The following is a 25,787-nucleotide window of genomic DNA, read 5'->3' on the forward strand; positions in this document are numbered from 1 at the left end:
TCAGAGAACCTGCAGCCCAAGGGTCTAAAAAATCTTAATCCGCCTCTGGTTGCATGTGAATCCCCTGCAGCAGCGTCCACTGACTCCGACGAACAGGGAACACGTTTTCACGTGATAGAAAGAACAAAACTTTTTCACTCCATAATGGTATTCGCACGGTGGGACAGAGATTACCGATCCTGCACGCGTTTAGTCGCGCTGCGGCGCGATACAGGCGGCGTTAAGTTATTTGACGTTTCCTTAATGAACGGCGTAAATCATATAAATCACGCCGAACGCGCGAATCAATTACGAATTTTTCCAGTATTGGCGATTTAATGAACCCCTTCTGGATGCTCTATCGTGTATGTACGCGCTGATATATCATTTTCCTCGTAATCGACGCCCAGAAGTTCGACGATGGCGAGGAGCAGCGCAAAGATCCATCGACGTCGTCGCGAGTAGTCCTCCTCGAAAATTAATATCTCCGAATTGATTAAACATTTATAATGTATACGGTAACATTCAGTATTTGTTTTAGTAGATTTTTGCAAAAAAAAACTGTTAGATTATAATTTGAAAGTTTCCTTTTCTCTGATTCGAGACGTTCAGGTGAATAGTGATCGAAATATCTGAGTTTGGGCCCAAGATTTATAACTGGGCCATACCTAAACGCCGAAAACTTCGTCTATCGCCGCATAGAATGACTCTGTGTATTTTTCAGTCGTCGCGGTCGTAGAAATTTGACAGTGTGCGGATCGAACGTTTCGAAGAGACCGCATCACTTGCACCTTTTTTTTTTTTAAACGCCAGTATTTCAATCTCGTCTTGTTGCTTAAATATGTTACACTAAAGAAAACTTGAAATCTTCCTGTTTTATTTAGCTAAATTATTCAACATGGTTAAATATTAATAACAATTAGAAGCAGTTTCACAGATATCTAACGCTACATTAAATCAGCAGCTCGTAATTGATCCAGACGCGGAAATTAATTGAATTGAAGATTCTCCAAGAATCTAGCAAACAGTAACCGCGCTACCCGTACCAAACGCCCAAGCGTCTTCAATTAAACTCTCACCGTGCGCATACTTCACACTCATCAGTCACACAAGATTAACTGGACGCGCAGGTTATTGCGACCTACGCAACGCAGAGAGTATGCGTCGGCTTCGAATTCTTCCCGTAGAAACTGTTTACATTCCTCGAGCACCAAGAAGCGGCTGCTTCTTCTGTTCTCTCGAGAATCGAATGCTCTCAAGTATTTCGGGAACAAAAGTCCAGGACCGTCGCTTACGAAATCCCGAGATCCCCTTCTCGGAACAACGCACTTTACATCTCTCTGGTCGGTGGAAGACATCATCATGGAGGTGTCTGACCCGATTAGAAGAATTCGTCACGAACTTTCACCGCGTGACCCAGAGAGCGTCAGTTTGGTCAGTTTCGTTGAAGCATTTTTAACCCTTTATAAGTTCGCTCCTAACTGAATACATAAACCACGACTGGTGCTACGACAAGTTGATAAGCGTACAGTTTGGTAATGAATTTAAGTATTCACTCTAAACATTATGTATCGAATTAATTGAATATGAAAGTAGGAAAAAATGTACATTTAATTTTCGATATCATTTGTATCTGTTGCATTCAGTATATTTTTCATAGATGTATAGAAACATGGAAGTGTAAAAGTGTCGAAGAACTACGTTGCCATCTTTCAAAATTTCTGGCAATCGTGCAACCACACGAGACAGAAGTTTTTATCCCAGTGTTTACTGGGAAAGACAGAGGAAGACGCATTGCTTGGACTGCATCACTCTTCGCCTGTATAGTCGACACATTTCGTGCTCCCGAATCTCTCTTATTCCAGAGAGCAAAGATGGTGTTCTGGAACCCACCAGGGTAGACAGCCACCGAAAGGGAGTATCAATCAGTCGTCGCCTCTTTACAAACCGATCCTGGCCGTCCGCGAACGTAAACCTGGCAATTTAAGAGAATTGTTACAGTAAGTTCTCCACATGGCTCCAGGCATGCTCGAGGTACTCTCGCGCCTACTCTTTTGAAGTGCTATGGAAGAAAATAGGAAAGCAGTGCTTTCTATGGCCACTTGGATATTACTGTCAGCCCGCTGACGACGACTAACAGAACAACGCAGTCCAGTATCAGCTGCGGCTGTGCCAGCTTCAGTTGCGACTGTGCTAGCTTCTTGGTGGATGCAACTAGCGATGAGAGTAACATTTCCTCCACAGTGTTCGTAACATATTCCATCTTATTTTCTCATCGATACCACCCTCCATTTTGGAAACAATGTGCAATAGAGATAAAGAAGTACAGCATAACAAAGCTACGAACTCAAAATATAACAGATACTACAAGTTTTTATGGACACTTGAAATACCCAAATATTTAAACAGCGAAAAACCATCATAGATAGATTAAAAAAAATAATCTTCACATTCAGATGTGGGAACGAAGAGAACTGTAATAAATACTGACTGAAAGAAAGGCGAAACAATTACTACCATCCATTGTTAATATAAAATGTCTACTTGAAACGTTCGCTTCAGTTTGCAACAGTATCATCACAACTGTAAGAATTATATTCGTGCGAATAATATACATATTAATCAAGATGATCGGTCTGCCTCATTCTGTTTACCGCGTATTCCTCGTTACGAATACTCTTTTGATAAGCGACAAAACGATAAGCAGAGAACACGTTGCCACAGCTAATTTCACCGGATTAAGCGGTCGCGCGATTTCCTTTGGTGCGCTCCACACACCTCCTCTTTTGCTTTCCACAACCAGTTTTGTTCTGGAATCCGTCACAAACGGCGTTTCCACGCAAAGTACACAGGCCGGATTTTCCAGCGGTGTGCGTGGCTGTTTATAACGAACAGCTTCGTGGAAGCGATTATAAGAGTCGCCGATATCTGGATAGTTCGTTTCAAAGATGAATAACGGGAAGTCGTAATGCGCGGTGTTATTTCGTTATCGTTTATTAGTCCTGGCTTTCGATACAGTTTCTCCAGAATTAACGAGAATTCGTTGACGATCGCAATACAAGAGACCCGCTGAAGCGCGGTAATAACAAATCTCATTTTACGATGTACACCTCTTCATCTCTGTCTCCGCGTTTCTCTTCCCGTGTCCCTGTGTAAAGGCACGGACACACGATCAGTATTATCGAAGGAATCTGTGGTTCTCTTCGATAGTTTAAGAATATATAATATACTTTCCAAGTAAGCAATATTTCTTTCATTTTCTTCTTGATTCTTGATTTCATTATCGATTTACACAAATATGAATAATTTGTTACCGGAACAAGGACTGCTTCAGGGACACTAGATCACAGGGGTCTTAACAAAGACTAGACAGCTTTAATAAAAACAAAACTCTTTATGCAATTATTAGAAACTTTCGGGTATAATTCGCTTGAGGTGTGATTACAATGTGAACTGCTAGCGTACAGGCTTTGTATTAACAAACTCTCGTTCGCATGGCAACAATACGTTAGGACATTGGCAAAAGTCGTTGATTTAAAATCATATGTGTACGTAGCCCATGTTTACTAGTCTGGACAATAACACCTGTTATTTCAAATGTCGATAAAAACAGGTGTTCGTATTTAAAATCAAGGCAGTCCGAACATTTGGAAATATCAGGGAAAAATTTTCAGATCCTTGGGTAAATACCTCCTAACGATACTATTGGCAATACTATTGCTGTAGCAGAATAGAATTGACCGTGTGTGAATACCTTAACGTTCTCGCGCTCTGTCCAGCCTCCATTCATCCTACTTATCTATTTATCTTCGCTTTTCGTTTCTCCCCCATCCTTCTCCTTTTTTTTTTTATTATACGCGTTCGAGGAATGTTTGCGCGCGATGCTCTTTTTCCCTACATTAGTTTATTACCAGTCAGGAAAATTATCTAAATTACACCGGGAATTCATACGAACGCTACGCGTTACGAGACGAGCATAGAGAGGGCTCGAGAAGGGAGAGTATAGGACGCTAGAAAAGGACGAAGTTGACATTTTCTTGCAAAACGCCAGTCCGACTGGAACAGGCTGCTTCGTATCACACGGAATCTCGGAAAAGTGTGTCTTTTTTTAATCGACTAAACTGGTCTTTATAATCTGCGAACTATGAATGTGTCTTGGAGGGAGAAGTCATTCGTCGATGACATTTTCTTCTGGCAGTACAGTGTCTCTCAAACGGTGATTTTTCAACCAATGATGGTTTTTTTGTGCTTCCATCTGAAAAATCTATTAATGCATTTTTTCCTCTGCTTTCTACTCGTGGTTAGTTGGGAGTAAGAAACGTTTTATTACGATTGGCACGTGACCGAGGAGTCGATGGTACTTCCTGAAGCACAGTTGCAGCATCACGTTTCCCTTCTACGTATAAACTTGGCCGTGCCAGATAGACCAGTTCCGCTTTGGTAGCAGCCTCCATTAACTTTTGTATTTTTCGCAGTTTCGTTTTCTTGTCGGCATTGTTGGGATAAATCGTTAGGATGCATAATAATGGTATTTCGGATCGTCGTGTTTGTCGGTAATTTTAAACGATCAGTAAGATTCTAAATCTCGAAAGCAACGCATGTATCAGTCTAGACGAAAGTAAGTTTATTGTGAAAGTTAATCTCGTTTCTTTATCAAACGATATCCGTATTCTCTAATTGCATCCTCAACACGTACTGTAAATTTTCCCTTTTCTCTTCCTTGCCGCCCTAATCGTAGGCAGTCTCACGGCGGACACGCGTCGCCGGTGGGTCCCGGCGACGAAAGGCGTAAAGAAACTGCCCCCGAGGCACGTATCGCGTTTTACTCTAACAATTTAATCGAAGGGGTCGACATTCCAATTAACCGGGCCCCATCGACGCGGCTGAAATGACCGACGTGTGCAAAGGAGGAGGAGGGGTTGGGAGGTTGGGGAGAAAAATTTCGCACATAATAAAGCAGCAGGTCGGTTAGCTCGCAGAGACAAGCGGGAACGAGCTGGAGTCGACGTTGGCAGCCAGACCACGGGAAAAACGACTCTACATCGTGCCGTGTGCGCGCTACTCCGGCTACCGCCCTAACAATTATCTCTAATGGGCCGCGATACTATAAATCGACATAGGCTAGAGGCCGCCCCGATGAAATCGGCGCGAATACCGGGATGGCAGAAAATAGAAACCGCTCCGCTACCTCCGTGCAGGCTTGTCCAGGCACACGGGCTCCCGGGTCTCCTCCATCCGGCTCCCGAGATGGAATCCACCAGGTTGTGCAAGTAGCGGCACCTGACTGCAATGCTGATGACTCGGCCAGACGAACGGACGGAGACCTCCAGAAGGGGGAGCGAAACGGAGTGAAAGAAAGAATCGGATAGACAGCCTGGGCAGATACGGCGAGTGCGGACGTGTGCGTATCTACGACCACGTAACAGTGCGGAGAGATCTGCCGCGGCTAGATCGTGCTCGGATGAGGCAGCGTCGCCTCCGTAGGCTGCAGTCCGCTTGGAGTCCGCTACCGCTAACTGAACTTTGAATGAAAGGGAATTACGGAGGAAACCTTTGCTTTGATGTGTAAATTGGCGTCCATGGATTTCGTTCTGGTTAAGTGCATTGTTTATTGCTGTCTGTGGTGTAAGATAGTTTTGGGATAGATGCGTATATTGGTAACTTTGAAAAATCCACTGCAGTTGGATTGGCATCGAGTTTACTTCCAGCAGGTGACTTTAAGAGCGAATGGAAAGATGGAAGATCGCGGATAGCAAAGATGGTTGTAGGGATAGGTTCGAGGTCTGCGTCGTTGCACGTGGACGTTTCGCAAGTATTAGAGTTCGCTTCATTAGGGAGTAGCTAAGGCTACGATATTGTATCATTGCAACGATCATACATCCTACCTCTTTCTTGTCGATCTCCCGAGATACCATTGAAACAGAAGTAGATCGCTTCTTGTCTGATTCAACTTATCTACTCCAACATTAAATGCTCCTTGATCCCGGATTACACTCTTACTTCTTCTGGTATCGATGGAGTTTGTTCTGTTTCGAATTGCAGATCTAGGTACACTAATAAAAGTCTACGTAACAAGCTTGATACACGAAAGGCACGTTGTCGTGGACTAAATCAAGTAATGTCGTAAACTGCCACCCTTGAACCTAACCTTTCGACACTCCAGTCGACGCCTGGAATTTATAGCCACCAATCCAAGCAACTCGCTACTCGTCCTCTCGTAAGAACCTTTGCGGCAGGAATTCGTAAGCACCAATCAGACGGTACAGTACAATCATTAATTATATTTCACTGGCGTAGAAGTGATTCCCTTCAACCAATAACGGTTTAATTTACGTCTGGATTTTCTCGCGACCTTTGCTGCAGGATCGAGGTGTTCGTAAGGTCGTTTATTTTCGGCCTGACGATTCAAGGTCAAGATAATCTCAAGGTCGTAGAGTTTCTCTGAATAGATCACACAATTTTCAACATGTATCAGGAGAAAAATTACGTCAAGTATTAACTCTTTGCACGCGACGATAGTTTCATTACAGAGAGCTAACAATTTAGACGACTAAACCTTCATTTACCATGATTGGAGAGTCGTGGAAATAAAATATCTTATAACTACTTAATCAGTGTATCACTTTACAGCGTAGCAAACTATTTATGAATCAATATCGCTACGAAGAGTTCGAGATTTAACGAAATCGAAGACAAATAAAGACTGTCGCTTCTACGTCGCGCTTCATGTGTAAAGAGTTAATGTATCAAACACAACGTTGCAGTGTCGAGAGTATCGTCCACGTCGCTCACACACTTCATGAGTACCCTCTTCAGGAGAAGGAAGAGATATGAAACACCAACCATTGGATAAACGTCCTCTACGTCTGACGCCCGATACACAGCCCTGATGGTAATAACAGGCTAGGTTTAACCGCAATTATTGCAGCCATTAAGCACACATTTATCCATAATTATCATTTCCAGACTAAACGAGTATCCTTCGTGGCGCACGGGGTACTTTCGTACCAAATGCACACAGTTAGGTTTCATCGGGGCTGGAGATCGTGCGTGTGTCACACGGACGCGCACGGGCGACGGAGGATTAAATACTAAACATTCCAGCCGACTGATTACTTTACTACCGGCAATAAAACACCGACAATTACGCACTGTCACGATCAACGACAATGGACGACTCAATGGAGGGAGCGCGCGGCTTCGCGGATGAAGAGATCCGGCCGATATGATCTCGCGAGGCTTCCCCGCGATCATAAACGCTGCTCGTAGCCCCATAGCGCAGTGATTCTTAACCGTCGTGCTGTTCAAAGGCGAGCTTATATCGCACACCGATGAATTAATGAATTAGTACTCGTGAAAGTAGCAACGGTTAAGAGTCAAGGTTGTTCTTCTAAAAATAATAGGATTGCTCCTAGAAAGTAAAATTACGATTATTCATAGAAGACAGCTCCTTTCTTCTGTAAGATATACGAGAGTAACACTGTATCAGCAAAAATCTCCTGTTAGTATACGAGATCCTTCATTAACCTCTTAGGGACGGATGAATTTTGCGCCGGGCTGTTTCTTTGTACGGCAAAGATTAACGCAAATTACGTGTAAGCCACTACAGTGGCGCGTCGTTCAGAAAGATGATATCCGCAAAAGCTACTTTAGTGGCGCGACGAGCCTAAGGGGTTAAACAAAGTTTCCACCCCCTACATGAGATCCACGTCAGGTATAAATATATTCAACGAGCATTAAACTTTAAAAATCACGCAAACTAATCTGAATTTAATATGTTCATACCTGAAGAGCCCTTCTTTGACCCGTGGCACGAGCTCGAAAAGGTGAAACACCACTGGCATAGAGAGCGGTATCGTCCTCCGCGTCCCGACGCGCGCACATCCCGCGAGCGGCGCGTCGGCTCGCGGCGGCTGGACCAGGGCATCATAAGTCTCGCGCAATTATAGTTTCCGTATTTTCTTAAGCAGCCGGGAGAGGATCGGCCGGTAATGAATCACGTGGACAGTATAATGCGTACATGCGCGCGCATTGTAATGCACGGTGTAAAAACCATACGCAGAAAGTGTACACGCGTGTATGGGCTTTAAGTTTTGCGGCTGTTGCTGCCAGGCAATAAATAACGCGGCTGGTCGCTAAGACGAACGGAGAACGGGAAAGAAGGCGCGTGGGATAGAGTGAAACGAAGACAGACACGAAGAGAGACAGAGGGAGGTGGCGTGCGGGAGAAAGATAAAGATGGACGACGACGGGGAAGAAGAAATCGAGTGAAACGTGGAACAAGGGACAGAGACGTGGCGGGACCGCGCAAGAGAAGAAGAACAGGCGGAAGAAAAGATGGAAAGAAGAGACTTAGGAGGAAGAAGGCGAAGAACCATCGCGCGGAACAGGGGCGGACAGGGAGCCAGGGCACAGGGGCAGGGGAGGGTAGGCGAACCGGAGATGAAGAAGAGGCTTACATTATACGGCATGTAGAGCTTGCGATGCGCAACCGTGTTCCCTGCCGCCACAAGATCCCCGTGAGTGTGTACAAAGGTGTACGCACCGGTGCGAGCATTGCGGCGCGTTACAATGCACGGGACCGAGCGGATTTACATTATCCGCTGCTAACCGCGAACGTCTTACAAGCGGACCACGTGACGTGTTACGCGCCGATTTTATTGGGACGCAGGCAAACGGAGAATGGAAACATATTTGAGATACGACATTTTCAGATGTATACGAATGTTAAGGCTTACGTGGCATATATTACTAGGTACCTAAACTTGTAAGTGACTGCCTGGAATGGCAAGTTGTAACAAGTCATTTCGCCCCATTTCTAACTTTTATTCGTATCGAAAAGTAGGTTACCTTGGAAGTACGCTGTTACATTCGGCCCTGCTGAAGAGTGTCCCTTTTTACCGATTGTAGACTCAGATTGCGCATCGCGAAATTGCGAAACTTTTAGGAATGCGTCCGATACGAGATTCTGAAATCATTTCTTGGAATTCGAATAGCGCAAACCGCGAAACAGCGAAATAGGTGTCAGCGTTAAACACCAACGGATCCGTCGAACTCGAGGTCTCTCTCGCAGGAAAATTGTGCCATGCGAGGATCGTGTCGTATATAAACCCCTCTTTAACTCTTTAAACGAAGACAAGATTCCGAAAAAGTCCCAACTAGATGGGACGTATCACGCTTTGAAAAGAATAACTCTGATTCGTAATAGGGTTGCTGATAAACATTCTGAAAGAACCATTCTCATTACCTTCTAGGCACACCTCGCATGTCAGGATCCAGCTTCACAATGCTCAGGACCGCGCGGAGTTACATTATCCGCGGCTGACCGCGAAAGTCTTAGGGTTCTTCTAATGTGTAATAATGGACGTACGTGGATGTACGCGCGTCCAGGAGCGCCACTCCTTCGCGGAGCACGGGATGGACGGGCGAGGAAAACGGTGCTCGTCTCTGAAAGATACCCGCGTCGTTAGAGCGTGCGAGAATGCAGCGCCTTGTTTTCTCGAAGGCAATTTCTTGCTGATAAGTCGCCAGCATGCGCGTAGCCGCGTTCTAGCCGCGAGAGACCAACGAAACTCCGTGCAGCCATCTCCGAGCGGAGACCGCTTCCTCCCAACCAGTTACTAGAAACGAATCGACCCGCGTCCGCGCGAACGATTGCCGGCAATTACTCCAGCCGTCTGCGTATGCCTGTTTCTGATAAGTGGGAATTGCGCAACCCGTGGAAACCCTAGACCGTGTACGGATCGTTCCTGTCGCCCGGCTATGCTTCCCAGGTATGCTAATGTCGACGTTGCATCGCGAGGAATTCACGCCTTGATACGGATTACTTTCTCACTGTCGCTCCAGCGAATTAGACATTCATTAGGTCCGCACGATAAGCGGTCCCGTTTGCTTCTTAAGCGAGGCTCTTTCTTCTTAAGCCCTGGCTATCCGTTTCTTGAGAAGAAACATTATCCAACGTGCGGATTTTCATGCGGATGTGGCGAGTAGGAAATGTTTTATTAATACGATATTTAGTCACCATTTACCTTTGGATGGTTCATATCCTTCTTGGGATATATTCACACAACTCGAGAATAGTTTGCATTCGAACGCTGAGATATTCTTCTGACAAAACGATTCGAATGAAGTGACAGTACCGGTCAGGGTGGACGTCGAAGTTTATTTTGCTGGTTCTATAACCGTAACTGAACTTTACTGTGGAAGACAAAACACGGCTATGATTGCCCCTACGAGATTGTACAGCAAGAAGAGTCGTCAGAAAAGCTGAGTTACATAGAAGACAGAAGGACTCGTCGACCGATAATGAGGGTTTGGAATACGAGGGAAGAAATGAACTTTGAGCGAACAAATGGTGTTGAACGACGGTATAGGTAACGTCTAGCATTGGAGTAACCTCCGGGCGACGTCTCCGTGCCCTCCAGGTGGACCGTGATTTCCGTAGCGTCGCGTTCCATCCAGTCATCAGTCACTGGCGCGTTATGAAATATCACCGTAAGTCCCGGGGAGACAGGTGCTACCTGTGCCGAGCATAAAGGCGTCTGAAACGTATCCGTGCAACGTCACGGTAGCCGGAAGGCGCGGAAGATATTTGTATTCGAAATCGCCGGGCGGGCATACCGGCTGTCAAAATAAGAGCACAGGTTGCTTACGCAACCGCGACGATCGCCGTGGACTAGCAGTTGCTTATCGGTCCCGTGATTCGAGTTTCACTCGGGCTCAAAACGTAAAAAACCGCGCCCGATACACGTTGCATTAGAAAGTGGGAACCGGTGGACAACCTGTAATCAAGACGTCTAGGCGTCGTGCAAACGAGCGCGCAAGAATACGGGGAGACAAGCTGGAAAATTCTGCGAGCTAGCCTGGAATCGGCTGTAAACGTGGCAGCCAATTATTATTAAATACCCCCGTGGCCAACAATGCTCGCGTCGCTTAGTGTCGTTTCCTTCGTGTGTTTCCGTTAGCGTTGTATTCATGTTGGCAAAGGTTTTCCACTCTGTGTAACCTAATCCATTCAGTGAAAGGAGAGTGGTTACAAAAATGACAGTAACTAGAAGGGACAGAATGGAAACATTCAAAAGTCTTGACAATTACGTCTATTGGCGATCGATTCCATTATCTCAGGATTAGCTACATTTCGAGAAACCCTGTCGCAACAACGCCCACAATGGAGTCGATCAATTGTGTTTCTGAAGGGCCTCGAATTGTTCTATATACATGTATATAATTTTGTAATTTCGATTATGGTCTAACAATAGGCGTAATTTCAGGTGCAGCGAAAGTTCGCCTCTCGAGGGACTATGGGAAAAGTCTACGAGGTGGCCTGGGATCACGGACATAGCAGCCAATCATTATTAAATACCCGGTCTACCAACAATGCTCCCGTCGCTTGCTAGCGCAGTTTCCTTCGCGTGTTTCCGCTCGCATCGATTGCATGTGTATCGGCATGGTTGGTTCTTCTGCTGCCGCGCGTACGTACGATTCAATAGGTCTCGATGTTCCCAGCAATCTAAATTACGGTCGCTGGCTGTGCGCCACGGTTCGCTCTGTCGTTCCACTTGTACCATTGGGGACACAATGGTCATTCGATTGCTTTCTACGAGTCACGCGTAACGAACTCTTCTATCTGCGGGATCGGTTTCGTCTCGCCCGTTCTACCTTCGCGTACTCCGAGGAACGACGACGATGAATTATATTTTTTCAAAGTTGCAAGATTGGTGTACCACGTGATCTTACACCTTATGATCGCATCTACGTTAACAAACACAGAACGAATCGACGATCGTAACTCGGGGCTTATTCGACCACAATTTCGACTTATTTCTGAATAAGGAATCACCCTCTTCTTATTTGTCCACGAATCCACGATCTACAAAAACATTCTGCAGGGATTATATCCGCAAGAAGTTGGATGTAAAGGGACAATAATCATTCGCTACGTGCTTTCAATACCCTCGGGCTCGAAGAAGTTCGTGCGTTGAAAAACGAACACAACCTTCCTGGTAGACGCGATACTCTACCGAGCGCGAGAGTTGTCTAGCAGGAAAAGGTGGAATCGTATGCGATCACTGGCAGAAAAAGGGCGGCAAGAAGAACGCCGTGCACGCTGATCGTCGCCAGCAAGAGGAAGCGAGCTGGCCTGAGAGTGCACGGCCGAGGGTCGTCCCATTGTTGTTTGTCTTGCTGAATATTTTAATTGGACGTAGGCTCCGCAGCGTTATTTATCGTCTAACAATGTCTGGAAGACTGGTAATTAATTACGTTGTTTTGTGTTACTTTATATAAAGATAGCAGGTCGATAGGAGTTAACCGGCTGAGAGCAACAATGGTATACAATGCACAATTAGCGGGAGTGCCTCCCCAGGAGAACAATGCGCAGTCGGACAGTGTCCGTGCGGCTGGTTGGTTGCGTGCCGCGCAGATATTAACCGAGAGCCTACTGCGCACGCTCGTGTGCGAATCCTGTGCGTGAGCGCGCAGCCAACCGGCGTGGCCCAGGTCTGCGGAGGGATCGGTACGTTCTAGGCCAGTGATTCTTTAACTTCATCTTTTCGCAAACCCCATCACGAGAGAAATTTTTTGTTGGACCCTTAAATTGAAGTTATGTTGACTATTACTTTGATTTCATTAATCATTTTGTAACTGTAGGCCATGTGAATTATGAACAGAGGCGTGAATACGTTTTTTTTTTTTTACGTTATATAGAATCCTATTTTAAATTTAAGTTTCCGTACATTATTTGTTAAAAACAATAGTATACTTCTCTTCTTTCCAGAACTCAAGGACCCCCATTGACAGATTCCCAGAGGTCCGTGGACCAGAGTTTGAGAGGCACTGCTCTAGGCGTCGCGCAACAGGAATTCTTTCCCCCTCAAGCCTGAATTTTTGATTGCGCTATTGAGAGGACAGGTGTCCGTGCGTAATAGGCCCGCGCGTCGTTCTACCCATCAGCCAAACCGTGCCGTCGATCCTTATCGCTATGCAAATGCACAAATAACTGTGATTAATTGCATTGTGCGAAACGGAAATAACGTGAAACTGCGCCGCGTCGCTATCGTTACCTGATATCTCGATTAATATCTTCTCTCCGCAACTTTTTTCAATCCCTTTTTTACAAGACCCTACAAGCTGTCCGTTTAATTAACACGAATCGACCGGGAAACGCACCCCACTGCCGTGTGTCGATTATGTTATCTATCCGGCGGTTTGCTCTTGTAATTTATAATTATTTTCAACGCCAGGATCAAAAGTAAATTTATCGACGAGCGGAATAATGCGAAATGTAATTAGGGAGTCAAAGGAAATGCAGCGACTGGCCAGATCCACGGGATTACGCGACGATTTCCAAAGCTGTCTTGGATTATTATTTTTCCGATGGAATTATACCGCTGATTTCCTCATTGAGATTGCTTCCTGCTTGTTGCTGGAATACACGGAAAATTCGTTTACGATGCTTTCACTGCTCGGCTCGCTCCCTAACGCGTGCACCTCCGGATCGTGAAGTAATTAAAATATCTGATACAATTAGATAATTTGTTTGCCTTTCTGTCGCGTGAATTTTATTTTATCGTTTGAAACAGAAGTTATTTGATGGTTGTGTACTCATTTATAAATTAAATAAAACTCAACTGAACATTAATTGGTTGAATCTAAATGTCTCAATAAGGAAACATCTGACGCAAATTTATTCGACCCCTCTTCGTAATATTTTACAATTGGATACATTTTTTAAGTCAGTCAAAATGCAAGTGACATCGAGTCAGACGTTTTAAACAGCCTTTGAGGACCTTTGCGACCATGCAAAAATTACTCGACAAAAGCGTTGGAGAACATTGCGTCACTTGTGGAATCAATTGGAGGACCCTAGACGTCACGGTACAACGATGCAAGTGGTCCTTTGAAGACAGAATACCGAACACTATTCTTCACACATGACATTGCATGCCAACCACGAGTCACGAGCTTTACACGAACATTGACAATCCGCAGGAAGCACTTAACTGGTCATACATATAAAATGATCCGTTATCGGTGGTACGTGTGGGAAAGAGTGTATTGAATGATTAACCTTCTTTGCCTCGTGAATCACTAAATTTTCTAAATTCAAAACCATCAATCATCTCGAAGAGTGTTCTGTCAGTCGGCGCATCTACACGTTTTACAGTAATGAAGAGAAAATTGAAAAGGCTCAACGTGTGTCAAATCTAGCAACAACCACTTTGTTTCACTTTCGTAATTGAGCCGTTCATTCCACAAATCGATTAACTCCATAAAACAAAAAGTTGAAAAACGCGATGAAATAATGACCTACATTGTTTTTAAAATTTTCCTTCATAATATAAATTTAAATAAATATTGTAGAATGCGTAAATACAGATGTAACTTTCATCTAACGGTATATAAAATTAATAAGAAAGAATAGCCAAAAAGTAATCGTCAGTAATGTTACAATTTTTATGTGACTGGTGGATTTAATCGATTTGTGTAGTGAACGAATCAATTATCAATAATTATACTCTAAGTACGTGGGCGTTCTAACACTGCATGTATGCAAAAGGAACTGTTTCAGAAAAGAATAGAAGCAATTTTTCTGTTCCCAGCGTGGGAACAGTTTATGTCGAGGAACTTTTATTACGGACCATTCAGATATGCTCGATAACGCGGAGGCAATAGTCACGTCACAGCGATCAATACTACGCACCATTTCATTGATTTGAAAGTAATTGCATTTACTTGGGCGTTTTCGCCCAGAAACCTAGTGACATTGACGTTCACCTTCGGGCTATTCATCTATCGTCTACCCCACGCTATTGGCACCCCTGTAAATGAAGTCAATGAAACTGACCTTTCTCGTGTAAATGCGCAGTGATGGGCAGCGCGCCTCCTGCTGCCGGTGAATTAAAGCTTTAAAGATAAAACGAGACACGAATTGCATACTGCAACATTCTCGTGAGGGGAAAAAACGTATTACTGCGAGGGAATTGTTTACGTATGGCTGTCAAGTTGTAAATGTTAGAATATTTTCTGAGAAACATGTTTGGAGAGTTTATAAAATTATCCCTTAAAAAGATGCCCACCCGAAGTTAAACATCTTGTATATTATTGGAATGGGTAATAATGAATACACTATGCTTATATTCTCAGTACATTTATTTTTGTAGTAAAATAAAAGGTTGAATTGTAGTAAATATTTCAACATATATCCTGACGCCTGGTACGGCCATGATGTGAGATTGTTATACCAATTTAATGAGCCTGTTATTACGTAGAATAATTGCCAAGAGCTTCCTGATTGTATGTTAATTCGTTCTCGTTCTGAATATAGTAGAGTACTGTAATCGTACTCCTCAATGAATTTACGTTCTAATGATCACTCTCATACAACGAGTTAACGAATACAGCCTTATCTCGTGTTTGTTTACCTTTACATCTTGTGCATTTTTCTTTGAGTACTCGTTACGCTGCCTAGATGTTTATTCATTGTTTACCTCATTTGCCATATTGCCTCTGACGTTCGTTCTTTAATTTTTTATTTAGAAACAAAGAAGTAAATCCAAGCACAAGAACGTTTGTTTATAAACCTAAAATAAAGTTAGCCGGATTCAAAGTCTCTCATAATTGTCACGTACGATAAAACTATTCGTCACCACCTAACGCTCAACTACCACACTAATTAGCACACACGGAGAAGAACATTCCCTACGTAACGTACGTGTTGTTGCATTTTAATATCGTGGGATCCATGCGATAAGGGGTCATGATCTATTTTAATAAGCTATGTATATTAACTCCTTGGCGACGGCAGACTTTGATACGCACCGTCCGTACCAGACGGCAGGAATTGAGTTACGATGCATTTCACTACATTAAAACAATATTATTTATTTCATTGAACCGAATTAGTATAAATATTACAAATTTAATATTATTGTAAAGTTTTTCACAAGATATCTAATAATCTAATAAAGTGTGATATAATTTGAAATACGAATATACAGGGTGGTATTCGAGTAAGGTATTCGTTGTACGACAAAATGTTTCAAACAAAAGTTGCATGGTATCTAGGGGGGCAGTGCTCTAATCTGTTTTTTATTACCTTACTTTTTTTATTGAGATATCAGGGTCACTTTCAATTTTTTAAATGGAATGTGTAATACTTTTTTTCGAATAATCCCACATCGCATTTCCTTCGTTGACAATGGGTCTCACTTCTTTTGTTGTGTTTTCGACATACTACACATTTGCGTCTTGCGTTTTTTCGAATTAATGTATTTTTTATGTCGAGCGCCTGTAGGTGCCCTAAGTCACCAAGGGGTTAAAACGAAGCTTTAGCGAAGGCGTACACCCCGTAAAGCGAGGGATTCGTTACGGCATGAACTTTGAAATTATTCGAAGCAACACACAACAGCCTTTCGTTGAAGATCTGTTTTTAACAAGAGGACAGGTATTAAAATGAACCGAGAGGCACTTTTTCAGCTTTCACCTATGAAAAGACACAGAATCATCCATCTAGAAGGTAACGCATTAAAACTAATTGCAATAAAATGTTAATCGCACCCATAAATATTAAACGCCCATCTTATAATACAATTCTGTTGTTAGTCTGTATCTGCTATAAGAAGCAAAGCGATAAAATAAGCTCTGGATCACGAGGCGTCAGCATCCACGGCATTGACCGCGTCCCTGGCGTTCCTCATGGAAGAAACCTCAGAAACCTATCCGATCTTTGTTCCCTTACGGTCAGGGTCGTCCTCTCCGAGGTCAACAGGCGGGTGTGCGCGCGTGTTCGTGTATCACTGAGAGAAAGAAAAGCGGCGGTAGCAGCGGCACAATCGTCGCCCAATTAACTCCGGTCGTCGGAGGGCTTCTGGTAACCGCAACAATAACGTCGTGGAGGGTCGCAACCACCCTCCGCGAGCGTCGAGGTGTGAGGGCGAGGCGACGACGGATGAGAAGCCCCCGACGACAAAGTCTCACGGGGGTGGTTGTTGGAGGGCGGACGAGAGAAACACAGACACGACACTTCATCAGTTCCACCGGCAGCCAGCATTGTCATTTATATGCGCGATACGTGGTGCGCCCTTTGTGACTTTTTCTCCGTCCGTTTCCCTCCCGTCTCTCTCCCGCCGAGTTGCCCTACCACCCTCTCGTTTGTCTCTTTTCGTCCTACCCGTGACGTCCCTAACCATCGTTAGTCGCGATCGCGTGCGTACAACATTATACGCGGAACCACCAGCGACGACGACGACAACGACGACGAGGCGTCCTCTTTAGAAATTTGTTTCTTTGTCTTGCGGTACTCTTTTTCTTCCCCTTTGTCCGTTGTCATTGCCATCGTTTTCGTCGTCGTCGTCGACGTCGCGGTTCTTGCGGCTGGTTGTGCCCGAGCGATGGTGTTGGTGGGTAGTCGGCGGCACACAACGATCGCAGAGGCGACGCGTAATCCGCGCTCGGTCTGGAAAAAAAGCAGCCAGCTTCGCCGTGACCCTCCGTGGGATGGATGCTCGACAATGATGGTATTCGTGGCGCGGCGCATCGGCTTAGAGGGCTCCAGGAATGGCGCGAACGAGCGCGTTCATTTGCTACCGATCGCAGTCGACTGCTACCTCTTTTTTCGAACTCGGTCATGCCTTCCTTTTTCTCCACGTCCTTCCAGATCCGAGACTGTTGTTCTGTCCGCCGGTGCTCCGTGCGCGTGTATTTCTCGGATTTCTTTTTTTGGGGGACATCATCAGGGATTTGGTTAAACGTGTGCGTTCCGCGTTTCAAGGATCGCGAGGAACGCGTGAAGCTTTTGTGCGTTGTCACAAAGCTGCTGATGAGGAGGGTTTTACATTCTACTCGGTGCTGTTGGTAAACGCGTTTGCAGAGATTTCGGGTGCCGCGGATTGTGATGACGTATCGAGGATCGTCTTTTCATTGTTTTCCAAAAAAACATTCAGAACTCCGTTCAAGTATCAATAAGGAACTTCGTAGATCGTTCCAAAAATCCCAGGTCCGACAGAAACAAAGCAAGGCGCCAGGACTCAACGAATGCTTGATTCCTTTCATCGCGTTCAATCTGCATACCGTACGACTAAGACAACGCGATTCGGCCAAACCAAGTCCGTGTCGAATAGAGGCCGTCCAACGGGTCTTGCGGACATTCGAAGCAACCAAGAGTTGATTCGCGAGCGCGGCCAGCCGAATTTGCATCGAAATAGCCCGACTCGACGTCTGCCGCGTATCCTTTCGCTTGGTTCTCTCGCGCACTCTGGGAGTTTCGGGGCGATAATTGCAATAATTGTCGCGCGTCGTATTGTTCGTCCACTTGGAGGAGCGAGCAGCAGCGTCCGTCGTCCCCGCATATGGAACAAGTGGTCGCTTGATTCTCGCCTGATTGTTCCATTCTGAGAGCCGCCCGACATCCCCCGCGACGGACGCAGCGGTTCCTCCACACTCGAGGCGCACACGTACGGCCAAGCGTCGCGTCGCCTCGCGTCGCTCGACTACAACTTCCCAGGCGACGTTCCCGACGCTCGTCCGTCCGCGTCCAAACACCGTCGCACACGCCAGACCTGGATTAAGATTTTACAGCCCCCCGGGGCTATGGGTGCTGGATCCTGAGGAATAGTTTCAGACGGATAAAGGTAGGCTGGTATCTTAATATCCAGCCGTCTGTGTTTGGAGAGCTTTTGTCAGGGGTATCGAATGCAACCTGCGCGTATATTGGTATATTCATTATGTAGTACCATTCGTTTGTTAACACTGGAGTTAAACCGACAAAAATCTGTGTAAATTGGGGGGGATAGGTATACTCAAATATGAAATATCTTTTCACTTAATCCCTGAAGGTTTCTGTGAACTCGAAGTTCGTGCTTTAAGCCGGCCCTGCGTGGGTGTGGACACGAACACGAGCACGAACGCGAGGAGGCGAGTGTCTCCGCGCTTAGCTTCCTCTCCGGTGGCTGTTTTGCGACCCATCTAACAACCCTCTCCTCTCGCGCGCGGGAGACGAAAACGAAACAATCACCGATTCCTTCATACGTGATTGGCCGTATTGTCTGCCACCGACCACGGACAATGGCCCGACGGTTTATGACGCCGTCGACTGCTCCCTTTTCAAGACACCCCGCAACTCGCTGGCCGCGAGCCGACCGCTGCGAGCGTGTACGCCACGGGGTATCGAGGCCGCTGACGCTAACGTGATCAATTTCACGATACGTGGAATCGAGTGGAAAAATGTTTAATTATATTCACGGGAGGCTGTACGTTGCGGAGAGGCCTATGCTTCGCGCTGCCATGTGTCAACTCAACCCCTGCTGTTTACCTCGGTCTTGGTACGGAACGTTCCACGCTACGTTGATTGCATTCATGGTTGATGCAAGGGATTATGCTCAAATTAAAGTACGTGGGCGTATACGTAGAAATAGAGGAGGTTTATAGTATCGTTTTACTAAGTTCGATGGTGTGTAGCATATGCAAAACCCAAACTTACCAGTCATTGATGTTGTCATTAATATTTGAACCATTCACTGCATACATCGATTAACTCCAATTCTTGATCAATCTTACATTTATATGTCAAAGCACTTGGTATAGTAATAACTTTCCTAAATAATAAAGATTAACACCATTAAACGACAACACTTTTTGTCTATTGAATGATAAATATTTTATTTCCGAGGCCATTTCATCGCATTTCTCAACTTTTTGTTTTATGGAGTTAATCGATTTGTGCAACGAACGGCTCGTTTATAAGTATTCTTACAGGAAGAATTGTTTTGATCATTAATATTTCTTAGTTTACGAGTGTCATACTTTGGTACTAGTCACGAGAGGCTCATTTGTATGACACTTCGATGATCGTGATCAAATCACTCTCCAAAAACAGTGTCTCCAAATTTCATACTCCTCTAGTTCATACCCATCGCATTGTTTTCCACAACTTCACGTGTTTTCCTGTTGTCCTCATTATGCAGCCTTCGCGAGGCCCGTTCAGACGCGCTGAAAGCGTTAACTTTCGTTCATTACGGTTATCACGGTTTGTTAAGCGCGAGCTATGGACTTGCGGGTCTCCTCGAAACAATCAGGGCCGTTCCGAGCGTGGTCAGACAAACCGCATAAATTTCACCGTGCGACGCGAAGCATACTTCGACGCTTGCTGGCCGTCGTTCACGAGTCACGCAATGCGTTATACTCGATGCAAAGTGTGGCGAGGATGAAGCACGCTAAAGCAGGTATACGCTGGTGCACCTTCGTCGTGAAATTTCGTGAAAAGTGCCTGGCAGTTTGTTGCAAGAGCAGACAGCGTGGAACACGATTGATCGCGATCGCCGATCGGTTCCATGTTAAAAGGGTCGCGATAACATCGCTAAGTGGACAGAGTAGAGTAACGTTTGCTTACAAGGAAACTGTCGGATGTCAATTTTGATAATACGTGGTGCAAATGTACGGAAAATGTAGCGTTTCATCATTGATGTTTTGTATTTTTAATTGATCTAAAAACCACCAGAAGCAGTATAACATCAATTAGAAACATCTTTCAAATGTGTGAATTATACATCAAACGCTAACCAACATCACCACGCTAATATACTTGTTAATCTGCGTCGCTGAATTTCACGAAATCCGCAGCCGAGTCCCGCGCTCCAAAAACGGGCAGTCTGTAACCCGATCGATGGCGATCGTGGATCGATCCGTGGCTCCTGTATGTAACTACGTACGTCGCATTCCGCGAGATCCGGCGATCGGTGTGCACGGAATATAATATGTAGCGCCATAGTTAGCCTGCGCAGGGAGCGAGCGAGGCGATCGCAAGAAATCGCGCGCCGCTGCCATTCCTGAATCAGGCCGCACGGTAGCTGCGCACGTCCCGACAACTTGATTAATAGCCTTAATTAAGATATTTAATTGCTTTTATTTTTATTTGCCCGTCGGTGGACAGAACGGCGACGTCGCGACAGTGTAGCGAGGGTAGGGTGCGGCGAAGGATCGAGGGGGATCCAGGTCCAGGGCTGGTGCTCGACTCTCTCGACGAGAAGGAAATCTGGTTCGAGAAATGCGTTGTAGCTCTTGTCTCGGGTTATAACCAGCAGTGCTTGCGCCTCGGGCTGGTAACCTTTAACGTCTCACCGTCTACACAGGCCCTCGCGGTTGTACATTGATAATTAGTCGAATCGTCGTGGCTTTATTATGCTGCGATCGCGTGAATGCTACCTGAGAGTCGCCTGAGGTCGTTGCGGAAAGGTAGGAGACTGGAAGGAGACTCGAACGCGACGGAAGCTTTAGCCAGAAAAGGTGTACGGTGGCAACTGACTCGCGTTTGAAATTATCTTTACTTTATTTTACTCGAATAGTATCGCGTGGAGGTAGCCTATTCGTCCTATCATAATCTCAATGATTCTCGCTAAACACTCATCTAATATAATTTCAATTCTAATTAAATTTTTGTATTTCCCATATCTCTCCTTCCGACAATACATGTCACTCCCAACAATAATTGATGGCGCACCTCCCAACACACAAGAAGTTAATCACCACCCTTTGAACAACACAGATACCGATTTTCATTAAAACACGAAACCAACAGTATCGAAGTTGGTCACGTTGGTAACGACAGAACAGGACTCACGATGATTCCCGACGCTCGGCCGGCAATTTCGTGTTTATTAACTGTCCTGACCGTTCGGCGGTGCGCGGAGTTAATTAATAATGCGACTCCGTAATTAAGTGGCGACGATTCGACGCCCGATACTTTTTAACGAGGCCGCTTGTCCCGACGTCGCGCGGGAGACGAACGTTTCTGGCGTAATTAAGACCGTTCCCGTGTCGAACAATCCAAATTTATAGACGTCCGTCGCGACTCCCGTGGGTCGAGCGAATTTTCGCAGCCTCCCCGTAAACAGAATCCCTCGTAGACGTAATCCGACTCCTCGGTATTTTACGCTGCCCGTAAAACGTTAGTATGTATTCGCGTTGCGTAAGGCGAGTCGAGCGCCAATGGCAGCGAGCTACCGTTCGTTATTAGTCACAGTTCCTTACTTATCCGCTTTATTTTTTTATTTTTTCATTTATTTATCAGCCTTCGTCCCTGGTCGGGCTTTTACGGTAATGACTGCCGACAAAGATGTTTCGGGAAAAGTGTGGCCTCGGAAGAAACCGTAATTGCACATTAGTATCCACCGGCCGCATCCTTTCTAATTATACGCCGTTGGCTTAGTCACCGATGAAACGCGCAAAGATGCAAAGTGGAACGGAATATCTGGAACAACATGCTTCTAGATTCGGACCAAACGATTAATGATTCGTCCCAGAACACTTCAAAATTGCATGGTGGGATTACGGGATACTTGAAGCTTTCAGAGTGAGACCCTGGGAGAAGGACGTTGATGCGGGATGCTACCGTAGAGGTCTTAGGGCGACTCTGGGTGAAGTTGGTAAGGCATTCCGGAACTGAATTCGAGTTTGAGCTGAACAGTGCAGATTTTGGTATTGATGTTTGGTATTGAGATTGAACTTTAGGAAGTAACTATACATACGTTGAATGAGCTTAGAAGGACAGGTATGTTAAATATTCATGTTTACAGGATGTAAACTACTTGTTCTATTTTTCAATCGTACACGAAATATGGAATAATCCATCTGAAAAGCACGAGTGTTCCGCTAACTGAAAATAATCTTACTCGACTGTCTTCTTTTGTTATCGATACAATCAATCCACGTATCGAACAAACGTTTGTTCGTGAACGTTTAATTCATCCTCCCATCTTGTCAATTACACTCCATTAAAAAGGTATAATCGACATCTTCTCTCACGATGACGAGAGAAGATTAAAACAGACATTTGCATAGACATCATTACCACTTTGATACACCTAATATACATACAGAACTTGTTTATCTCGCCAAGCGAATTCCTTCCCGAGAGATTCGCCATTAATACAGTACATAAATAACGCTAAACGCTATTAAGATAAATTGCCAGGCCTATCAAAGACGCTCCGTTGGCGCGATTCTTGAAAAACGCAGGATCAACCTGGAAAAATGAGCAGAAAATCACGTATGCGGCATCGCGGCTCCGTAATTTTATTCCGCCGTCGATCGTTGCCGCACGTGACGCGAATGATTGATACGCGCCTTACCCGGTCAGTTTTCAATCGTTAACCTTTCGTATCACTGGTCCGCGAGGCTTTAATCTCTCAGTCACGCGTAATCGAGGCGCGCTGCTCTGCGTCTGTATTTGGGAACGGGTTGGCAGAGTCCGTATTTCTATTAATAGGCCAGCTAAATAACTCGAATTAATCGCTATGCTAACGTCGATGCATCCTCGTGTACCAGCGTCGCCATAATCTCGGCGTGTCGGTTATTACGAGGTCACGTTCCACTTCGTTATTAATCCCCGGTCGAGCCCGCGTCGTCGACATTATCGAGAGAAAAGCCACGAGGAAACCACTGTAACCGTTGCCTAGCACGTGTAAAAACGTAGGTTAGCAATAGTTAGTTAAACATAGTCAGACAAACTTGATCGTAGAAATTGTTGCGACACTCAACGAAGTACCAAATTACTCAGCAATAAAGTTGATAACAAGTTATATTATGAACGTCTTACCTGACACACGGAATCGAATACCTCGTATTTCATAGTCAAACAAAATTGACTGTTGCAATATGCAGGATATAAATTGCATTTGCGTTGAGGAGTAATTAATAAACTTGACACCATATTTTTGGATGGAATTCGTCACATCTGAGCCTGAAATCTTCGCGCCTCGTGAGTTACAGTCAGATAAGGCTGTCAGTGTCAATTATGAGGATGCAAATTTCAAGATCACGTGTAGATATTTAAGTAGAACTAGTTACCTGAGTAGATAGGAATCGTAGTCGCTTATATCTTTCCTATATAGACAAGCAAGATTGACTGTAGCAATTACCTGGATAGTAACGTCGATGACGCGTGTAGGTTTCCTATCATCGAGACACGCAAATCCATATTATTATGTGGGATGGGATCGCTTAGCGTTAGGATTTCAAAGACTCGTATTTTATAATGAAGCTTGGGAAACTATAATAGATCCTCGAGTGCAGAACTAAGTTATTATCACGTCATCGACAAAGTCAGAATCAATTCGATTAATACCTTATGCTTTATAGTCAATGAAGATTGACCGTAGCAATTATCCAAGTTCAAATGTTATTGGTGCGTGAAGAGTACGCGTTAACAGTTAGGTCAAAGGCAAATTTTTAAATAGAACTCGTAATTTGAAACTGAAACCTACGCGCCCAATATGCCACGGTCTGATAAGGTTGTCGGTACCAATTATTCAAATGCAAAATTGAGGCTCCTGTGGATGTTAGTCATAGACAAGCCAAATGTTAACGATACGGATAGCCATCGCGTCAATCGACAAATTCAGAACTTAAGTTTCATGTCAGATTAGCTCTCTACTCTAGTGTTACAGTCACGAGTACCTTGCATTTGTTGCGAAAAGTACTCGGGACAAAGTTGTAAATGCTATGAAAAGCAGAATACTCGACTTATCTCGCTTTCTACGCTGATGTAACCCTTCGAGTCCCAACTTGGATTTGAGTTGCGATCATGATCCTGGATGCACGCGGATCCGCGGTCGCTCGGGATTACGAAAGGGGTTTTACTTTATCGAATGTAGCCAGCCAGCTTGGTTGGAAGATACCGCCGCGAACGTCTCGATGCCTAAAAATCGGTAACGGACGATCGTGGCACTGCCGTTTCTTCCAGCGCAATCTGCTCGAACGTCCCCGTCCGTTAATTGGTACGTCGCGATCCAGCGAGCTCGAACGACGAAGACCGCGCGCGATAGCGATACAAAACGATTAGTCGCGGCGGGAGCAGGCACACTTTTCCCATCGTGCTCGGTGTAGCGATACTAACCGCAGATAACTAGACGATGTGTAACTTACGAACGCGCGCCGATTAAGCGTATCGTGGTCGTAAATGCCCTTGACTCCGCTCGACCGTCGGTGAAAGTGCGGTGAAAGGGCACACGGAATACTTTCGTCGCTTGTTAGTTTATGAATGACTCTCGTTCAAGCTGTTAAACACTGCCAGTGGCTGTTCCATAGTGCTTTGACTCGCGACAATGTGCGAATTTGTACAGGGAAGACAACGGACATTGGATGACACAAACGCATACCGTTTACGCCATTTTTGTGGCACAAACGCATTTTGTAAACGAGTCTAAACACTTCTACGACCAAACAAAAACATTCTACTCTTCGAAAACGAAACAATTCTTCCTGAAAATATTTCATCCCTACGCTTATTTCGCGAGCTACAGTTTTCTTGAAAAAGCTGCTCCTCGTAAGACACCAAGCAGGCAGTAGCTTATTCGTGAAAATACGTAAGCAAGACGAAACACGTAGGAAGAGAGGGTTGGATAGCCGTGGAGGAGGATGGGGAAGGTCTGGAGGAAAGGTGGTCTGGTATAGGTGGGCGTTGAGAATATAGGAGAGGGTAGCCCATAGCGCGGCGCTATGTTGTGATGTAATTAGGTTGTCTGGAACACTCACGTCACGTCACACGGTGCGCTGCAAGGCGGACGGAGACATAATGCGCGTCTATAGCCGAAGCTGGTAGCTTCTGGCTTCCTTCCTCGAGCGTTCCTCGGGCCGACGCAAAGCGTCTGCGAGTCGCCCATCCATCGCCTTACCGCCCTCCGACGACTATTCAGTCTCAGCCTTCATTCTGCGCGATTTCTGTTACCGCGAGAGCTAATAATGTCGACAATAATTAGACCTCCTTGTCCCAATTCTGTCGCAACTGGATGCCTGAACGCCTTTCGTTTAATTAT

General features: G+C 45.1%; 1 long non-coding RNA gene across 1 annotated transcript; it reads left to right on the forward strand.

Moving 5' to 3' along the window:
* Positions 1-4,957: 4,957 nt before the first annotated feature.
* Positions 4,958-7,946, forward strand: LOC128894371 (uncharacterized). Its single transcript, XR_008461531.1, has 3 exons — positions 4,958-6,239; positions 6,744-6,871; positions 6,946-7,946. It is a non-coding gene; the product is annotated as an uncharacterized LOC128894371 (long non-coding RNA).
* Positions 7,947-25,787: the final 17,841 nt, after the last annotated feature.

Source organism: Hylaeus anthracinus, unplaced genomic scaffold (genome assembly GCF_026225885.1).
Source record: "Hylaeus anthracinus isolate JK02 unplaced genomic scaffold, UHH_iyHylAnth1.0_haploid 0, whole genome shotgun sequence".
In the NCBI taxonomy this organism is placed as follows: Eukaryota; Metazoa; Arthropoda; class Insecta; order Hymenoptera; family Colletidae; genus Hylaeus; species Hylaeus anthracinus.